This window comes from Chiloscyllium plagiosum, unplaced genomic scaffold (assembly GCF_037043375.1).
Source record: "Chiloscyllium plagiosum isolate Xiang-an unplaced genomic scaffold, Cpla_swu_hap1 HiC_scaffold_33, whole genome shotgun sequence".
Classification (NCBI taxonomy): Eukaryota; Metazoa; Chordata; class Chondrichthyes; order Orectolobiformes; family Hemiscylliidae; genus Chiloscyllium; species Chiloscyllium plagiosum.
In genome coordinates, this window is record NW_028270171.1 from 36212727 (window position 1) to 36220126 (window position 7400).

At 46.9% G+C, this 7400-nt stretch overlaps 1 pseudogene; it reads left to right on the top strand.

Moving 5' to 3' along the window:
- Window positions 1-929: 929 nt before the first annotated feature.
- LOC148141482 (uncharacterized) lies at window positions 930-2147 on the top strand (annotated as a pseudogene).
- The last annotated feature ends 5253 nt before the right edge of the window (window positions 2148-7400 follow it).

Consider the following 7400-nt stretch of genomic DNA (forward strand, 5'->3'; position numbering starts at 1 on the left):
GGAAGATGAGGCGTTCTTCCTCCAACCGTCGTTTCGCTGTGGTCTGACGATGGAGGAGTCCAAAGACCTGCATATTCTTGGTGGAGTGGGAGGGGGAATTGAAATGTTGAGCTACAGGGTGGTTGGGTTGGTTGGTCCGGGTGTCCCAGAGGTGTTCTCTGAAACGCTCCGCAAGTAGGCGGCCTGTCTCCCCAATATAGAGGAGGCCACATCGGGTGCAAAGGATGCAATAGATGATATGTGTGGAGGTACAGGTGAATCTCTGGCGGATATGGAAGTTTCCTTTGGGGTCAATGCCGACCTCACCATCAAACCAGCAGATAAAGGGGGTGCAGTGGTAGTCTGGTGCACTGACCTCTACACTGCTAAAGCCATGATGCCAACTCGAAGACACCTCCTCCTACCACCCCCTCTACCATGATCCACCTCCCATCACTAAACCGTCATCTCCCAGAGCATACAGAACCTCATCACCTCAGGAGGAGATCTCCCACCCACAGCTTCCAACCTTATTGTCCCGGATCCCCCACTGCCCGGTTCTACCTCCTTCCCAAGATCCACAAGCCTAACCACCCTGGCCGACCCACTGTCTCAGCATGCTCCTACCCCACCGAACTCATGTCTACCTACCTCGACATTGTCCTATCCTCCAGTCCAGGAACTTCATTCGAGACACCATTCACACCCTCCACTTCTCCAATACTTGCGTTTACCTGGCCCCCAACGCCCCATCTTCACAATGGATACCCAATCCCTCTACACCTCCATCCACAATGACCAGGACCTCCAAGCCCTCCGTCTCTTCCTCTCCCAATATCCACAACAGTACCCTTCCACCGATACTCTCATTCGTTTGGCTGAACTTGTCCTCACCCTTAACAATTTTTTTCTTCAAATCCTCCCACTTCCTCCAGACCAAAGGGGTAGCCATGGGTACCTATATGGGCCCCAGCTATGCCTGTCTCTTTGTTGGCTACGTAGAACAGTCCATCTTCTGTACTTACAATGGCACCACTCCTCACGTCTTCCTCCGCAACACGGATGACTGCATTCGCACTACCTCGTGTTCCCTCGAGGAGTTTGAGCAATTCATCAACTTCACCAACACATTCCACCCTGAATTTACCTGGACCATCTCAGACACCTCCCTCCCCTTTCTGGACCTCTTCATCCCCATTAATGACAACCGACATGACACTGACATTTTTTACAAACCTACCGATTCCCACAGCTACCTAGATTACACATGTTCCCACCCTACCGCCTGCAAAATTCCCAACCCCTATTCCCAATTCCTCCGCCTCCGTCGTACCTGCTCCCTGGAGGGCCAGTTCCACCACAGAACATACCAGATGGCCTCTTTCTTTAGAGATCGGAATTTCCCTTCCCATGTTGTAAAATATGCCCTCAAACGCATCTCGTCCACATCCCGCACCTCCACCCTCAGACCCTACCCCTCCAACCGTAACAAGGACAGAACGCCCCTGGTGCTCACCTTCCACTCTACCAACCTTCGCATACACCAAATTATCCGCCGCCATTTCCACCACCTCCGAACAGACCCCACCACCAGGGATATATTTCCCTCCCCACCCCTCTCCACTTTCCGAATAGACCATTCCCTCCGTGACTACCTGGTCAGTTCCACGCGCCCCAAAAACCCACCGTCCCTTCCTGGCACCTTCTCCTGCCACTGCAGGAATTGCAAAACCTGCGCCCACACCTCTCCCCTCACCACCATCCAAGGCCGCAAAGGAGCCTTCCACATCCAAAGTTTTACCTGCACATCCACCGATATCATTTATTGTATCCGTTGCTCCCGATGCGGTCTCCTCGACATTGGGGAGACTGGACACCTCCTAGCAGAGCACTTTAGGGCACATCTCTGGTTCACCTGCACCAATCAACCCCACCACCCTGTGACCCAACATTTCAACTCACCCTCCCACTCTGCCGAGGACATGCAGGCCCTGGGCTTCCTCCACCGCCACTTCCTCACCACCCGACGCCTGGAGTAAGAAAGCCTCACCTTCCGCTTCGGAACACTTCAATCCCAGGGCATCAATGTGGACTTCACCAGTTTTCTCATTTCCCCTTCCCCCATCTCACCCCACCTCCAGCCTTCCAGCTCAGCACCGCCCTCATGACCTGTCCTAATGGCCTATCTCCCTTTCCATCTATCCATTCCACCCTCCTCTCTGACCTATCACCCCCATTCCCACCCCCATTCACCCATTGTCTTCTTTGCTACCTTCCCCCATCCTCCTCTCTGACCTATCACCTTCTTCCCCACCCCATTCACCTATTGTACTCTATGCTACTTTCTCTCCATCCCCACCCCTCTCTCATTTATCTCCCCACTCTGCAGGTTCCCGGTCTCTGTTGCTGATGAAGGGCTTTTGCCCAAAACATCGATTTTCCTGCTCCTCGGATGCTGCCTGAACTGCCGTGCTTTTCCAGCACCACTCTAATCTAGACTCTGGTTTCCAGCATCTGCAGTCCTTGTTTTTATCTTATTGGAGGAGGAGACTACCGAGATATGGCATGTTGTAGACGCTGAACCAAGTTACAGGGATAGGGATGGTCGTCTGGAATGCTGTACATTTCAAATATGTGGAGGTACTATCGGGAAGGGAGGAGGTTACAGCGATAGAATCTGTTATAGGATTAAAAATTATTGAAGACACTGGACCACAAGACATGCCATAGATACACTGTTGCAGAGTAGTGAGTTTTAATATAACAGAACTTACATGGGGGTGGTGATTGATCCTGGGGTGTGTGTGTACTGTGCTCCCCTCCAGCACTGTATCTATGTCATGTTGTGTTGACAGATGTTTGGAGCCCTCTCATTGTTCTTTGCTCTGTGCACTGTGGGTGACCTTACCTCACTACAGGATTTATTTAAGGCTCTAGATCTCCTTTCCCTTTGTCTCTCTCTGGCAGACCAATTGCTTTCAATGTGGTGATGGACGATCCACCCAGCAGCTGGGAAGGATATTGAGTCAGGACTTCCCTGAGTACCTACAGGAGACAGAGAAATAGACAGAATGGGAAGTTAAACAGATGCAGTGAGGGTTACACATGGAGAATGGCACTGAGTCCCACAGATCTGGAAAATGGAGTGATATTAGGTAATAGTCCCAGATTGTTGGAAGGTGTCAGGATCACACAGACATGTTGGAAGAATGGTTTAGCTTCATGATGCCCTGGTATCAGTGCTCAGGCATGAGCACCCAGCCAGCAGGTGAAGTAATGGCCTAGTGGTATTATTGCGAGAGAATGTATCCAAAACCTCAGCTAATGTTCAGGGGAGACAGGATTGAATCCCGCCATCTGAAAAGGAGACATTTGTAATCAATAATTTTAAAAATAGTAATTAACAATCCACAAATAAGTATAAAACCATTACTGATGTACAACAAATCCAAACACTTGTCCTTTCGAGAAGGACATCTGCCCATCCTCACGTGGTCTGCACAACATCCCCAGAGCAAAGTGTTTGCCTCTCAATTACCCTCTGAAATGGCCGAGCAAGTTACTCAGTTCAAGGGATTCTAGAGCTGGGCAAGAAAGGCTGGTCAGCCAGAGACTCACACATCCCATACCTGATTTAAAAAAAATCTATTAGGATGGTCCCCCTGGAACTGTGCTGGGACCAGTGTCCTGGCCAATCATGTCCCTAGGTTTATGGACAGGGCATTAAACTGACAGAGAGGATGCAGGTGAAAGGAGCTTTCCAAATCCAAATAGAAAAGGTGAAGCAATGGAACAGCATGGGAATGTGGCTGAAGACAAGCAGAAAGGAACAGGATGGGACAGAGTTTAACTAAAACTGTACATCAGCGAATAGATTTGTGACGGAAAATTGTGGAAGAGAATGTTTTTTTGTTTGAATGGACAACGTTGCTGCAATAAGGTCGATGGATTTGTGACACGGAGATAAAAGAGATTTAGACACCAGCGAGACACGGATACAGGGTGAACAAAAATATTCAGTGGTTCGTAATCTTGTGCAAACTCAGGCAAAATGGGCAACGCTAACAATAATGGATAACAAAGGCATTACAGAGAAAGCATTTGGCCACAGATCATGAAGTAGCGTCAGTCTGAATGTAAATTCTGGCTACTACTTGCCAAGGACACAAGCAGCAGAACAGTTTTAGCCACCGAACAGCATTCCATTGCTCATCACTGCATTACGCAGGAACTCATTGGAATTTTTTAACAAGGGCATTGTGATAATTTTGAAAAACTTCAATATTTGTATAATCTGGGACAATCACATGGGCAGCATTGATATTGGAAGAGGAGTTAAGTTTTTTTTCAGTGTTTCTTTGAAAAACACATTGTGCAACTGTTAAGGGACATAACTATCGCAGAGCGACCGTGTAATGAAACTTAGTGAATGAGTAATGTCATCTGCAGAGATCCTTCGGGAAATTGTGATAAAGTGCAGTTTAAAGAAATATAAAGTTTTAAAGTGAATCACAGAAAGGACAACTAGAAACAAAAATAGCCAATGACATGAGTTTGAGAGAACTGACCAAGGTAAACAGGCTAAACAGACTGAAATATGTGCCTGTAAATGAACAGTGGAAACATTTGAAGGAACAATGCAAAATACTCAACAAAAGGACGTTCAATTGAAACAGTAAAACCTCAGCAAGAAATTCCCACTGATCCCTCACTCAGGACAAAAGGAATCATACTAGATTATGAGACTGAGAAGATCACCAAAAAGTACTTAAAATCCTGAAGTGAGAATGTTTTTGGAGTAAATGTTAATGGATTGCAATGGGTCTGCTCGCAGGAGGAGGGCTGTGGGAAGGGGAGCCACGGTCAGGGTTCATTGACACGATAGGAACAGGGAGAGGTGAAGGTGCTGGAGGTGGTGAGAGTGTTACAGAGAGTGGTCAGGGTATTATAAAGCCAGGACGGATTGCTGCAGCTGGAGGGGTTCACAGAGGTACGGAGGGACATAGGTATTTTTATATATTCATTCATGGGATGTGGGTGTCACTGCCTGGAACAACGTTCTTTGACCCCTCTACTAATTACTGAGAGGGTAGCTCAGAGTCAGTCATATTGCTGTGGGTCTGGAGTCACATGTCGGCCAGACCAGGTTTGAATATTTGATGTCCTTCCCCAAAGGAAGTTAGTGAACTAGATGAGTTCTTCCTACTGATCAACAATGTTTTAATGGTGGCCTCACCAATGTCTTTTACAGATAAAGCATGACATCCCAACTCTTACTCTAAATGCTCTCCCCAATGAAGATAACCATCCCAAACGCCTGCTTCACCAGCCTGTCTACCTGTGACACCACTTTCAAAGAACTGTGTACCTGGGTCACTGACTGACAACACTACCCATGACCCGAACATTAACTGTACAAGTCCCACCCTGGTTTGTTTCACCAAAATGGAACAATTCACCTTCATCTAATTAAACTCCATCTGCTATTCTTCGGCCCACTATCCCAGCTGTAATGTTCATCCTGTTGTATCATAGATAACCTCCTTCACTGTCCACTTTACAACCAATTTCAGTGTCACCCAAAACAATTACTTACCAGGAAACCAATATTCCCATCCAAACCATTTATCCAAATGACAAACACCAGTGGACCCACTACACCGCTGGTCACATGCCACCAGTCAGAAAAACAACATGTCTCCCATGACTCTCTGTCTACAACCATCAAGCAAATTTTGTATCCAGTTCACTAGCTCCTCCTGTATGCCAGATCCTTTTACATTGATCTGAGCTTATTACCCAGTTTACCAGACAGAACATAGAACGCCCAACAGTTCAGCCCAAGGCCCTTTGGCCATGATTTCATGCCAACCTTTTATCCAACTGTAAGATCAAAGTATACTACATACCCTTCATTTTACTATTATCCATGTGTCTGTCCAAGAGTCTATTAAATGTTCTGAAAATATCTAATTTTACTACCACCATTGTCAGTCCATCCAACGATCTACTATTCTCTATCCTCTTACCCATCCTCCACTCACCTTAAAATTACACCCCCTTGTAATAGCCATTTATTCCATAGGAAAAAAAGTCTATGACTATTCACTCACTCTGTGCCTCGCATCATCTTGTTCACATCCACAAAGTCGCCTCGCCCCCTTCTTCACTCCAATGAAAAAAGCCTTAGCTCCCTTAACCTTTCTCCATACGAAATACCGTCCATTCCAGGCAGCATCTTGGTAAATATCCTGTGTACGCTCTCTAAAACTTGCACAGCCTTCCTGTAAACAGGGCACCAGAACTAAACACAATAATCCAAGTGTGGTCTCACCAGGCTGATATGAAGATGCGGTAAAACCTCACGGCTCTTAAAATCAATCCACTTGTTCAGGAAAGCCAACACAACATATGCCTTTTTAACAACCCTACCAATGTGTGTGGCGATTTTGAGGGATCTATGGACACGGACCCCATGATCTCTGTTTCTCTACACTGCCAAGTATTCTGCCTTTCACCCTGTATTCTGTATTCAAATTCGACCTTCCATAATGAATCACTTCACACTTTTCCAGATTGGACTCCATCTGCCACTTCCAGCCCAGCTCTGCGTCCTGTCAATGTCCCATTGCAACCCACAACAGCCCTCCACATTATCCACCACTCCACCAACCTTCAGGTGATTGACAAACTTACTAACCCACTCTCCAACATCCACATCCAAGTCATTTACAAAAATCACAGAGAGCAGAGTCCCAGAGCTGATTGTTACAGAACACCACTGGTCACTGAGCTCCAGGCTCAATACTGTCCATCTGCTGCCACCCTCTGTCTTCTCTGGGGCATCCAATCGTGTATCCAGACAGACAGATTTCCCTGTATCCCAATCATCCTTCTTTTCTGAATGAGCCATCAACGTATTCTGTCATATCCTCAAAGAATTCAATAAGGTTTGTGAGGCATGACCCGACCCCTCACAAACCCGTACTGACTATGGGTAATGTAACTCTGGTTTTGCAAGTAGTCATAAATCCTGTCTTTAGAGTCCTCGCCAATAATCTGCACACCACAGACATTCGACCAAATCTGTAATTCCCAGAATTCTACCTCCGTAACATGGCTCGGACTTTACAAATCTTCCCTCCTCTGCCATGTTCCCCAGAAGAGCACTGGAGGGTGGTGGGGGTTACAGAGTCAGGGAGGGATATCAGGACAGGAGGGTTTTGCAGACATTAGGAGGGTTGCAGTACCAAAAGGCGGCTTCAGTAATTGTGAGGTTTCATGGTGATGAAGACATTTGAGGAGGGAGGGAGGAATTTAGGGAAATGAGACGTTTCACAGTTTAGGTGTTTTGTTAGGGCTGCAAGTGGTTACTGAGTTGGGGAGGGTGTAAGCACTGGTGGATATTACATAAACATGTG